The sequence below is a fragment of the Amphimedon queenslandica genome, unplaced genomic scaffold (assembly GCF_000090795.2).
Source record: "Amphimedon queenslandica unplaced genomic scaffold, v1.1 AMPQUscaffold_2502_Cont25496, whole genome shotgun sequence".
Lineage (NCBI taxonomy): Eukaryota > Metazoa > Porifera > Demospongiae > Haplosclerida > Niphatidae > Amphimedon > Amphimedon queenslandica.
In genome coordinates, this window is record NW_003557163.1 from 1 (window position 1) to 1303 (window position 1303).

Consider the following 1303-nt stretch of genomic DNA (forward strand, 5'->3'; position numbering starts at 1 on the left):
TGGAGTCACACTCCAAACTGAGAGAGAATGAGAATATCTCTCAGTGACATTGTCTGGTATATTAACCTATAACAAAAAAGAAGGGACGGATTAATTTTATTAGTATTTATTAGTAATAATTTAATAAAAATTAATAATAATACAGTATGTCCTCCATTATCCGAACACCTTTGTGTACTTTTAGAAAAAGTGAAATGCAGTACAGTCGGTAGACTGACCTATCCCATACTTCTTTGAAAGAAATGTGCATGACTTTTCTTTCTTTAACTCGCAAAGCATCTCAGGCTTCTCTTTAATGGTTTCTCTCTTGTTTAAGCTCCTTGCTCTGGGGCTAGCTCAACTTTCTTGATTTTACCAAATGCCTCAAAAACACTGAGAAAGAAAAAAAAACAATTAAATTAATAAAAAAATATAATAATAAAATCAATAACTAATCCATGGAGTATAATGCAGAGAATGAAATAAATTCTGAACTTGAGGATTTATACAGATTTTTAAAAGACAAAAAACTTTGCACATAAATGAAAATACACACAAATAATTGTAAATGTACATGTACATATACAAGTGATCACTTACCTCTTCACATCTTTAGCTGACAAATCTTTATGAATAGAAGCCACATAAATACGAGGGAGTTTAGCAGCACTCTCCTGAATAGAGGCTATGATTGGAGCAGCCTGGGGGACGTTATTGGGACGTCCCACTTTAATGTTCCTCCCTCCAATTATGACTCCAGTCATCTGCTCTAGGGCTAGTTGAGCAGCTTCGGCTGTTTTGAATTCAACGAAAGCGTATCCTTTGTGTTTCATGGTGGCACCGTCCCAGGACATGTTGATAGTCTTTATGGTACCCAAATGGAGAGAAAGAAACTCGGACTGCCTCTTCTCCTAATTCAAAGTTAATGCTACCAATGTATATACTGGAATGGAGGGATAGAGAGAGAGAGACAGAGACAGAAGATAAAATATAAAAGAAGTACAATCCTGTGTACCAATGACTAATTGTACTAACAATTGCATTAGAATTCTCTCAAGAGTCATTTTGAACATAAATATTTAGAGTAAAATAATCTCACCGGCTCATGAGTAGTAGTGCTCTTTGCTGGTTGGCTGCCTCCTGCAATGACTGCATCTGCTGAACTTGTACTTCACTCTGCTTCGCTTGTTGCTAAAAATAGATACAAAACGACATAACACGTTACTAAAAAAGCCACCAACAAATACATGTACATTTATTGAAAAAATTTGGATCAAACTATAATTCAAAATAACTACAAACCACACCCACTTGATTGACCACA

General features: G+C 35.3%; 1 pseudogene; it reads right to left on the reverse strand.

Annotated features, from left to right (window-relative positions):
* Positions 1 to 6: 6 nt before the first annotated feature.
* On the reverse strand, positions 7 to 1210 carry LOC100636641 (poly(U)-binding-splicing factor PUF60-like; annotated as a pseudogene).
* Positions 1211 to 1303: the final 93 nt, after the last annotated feature.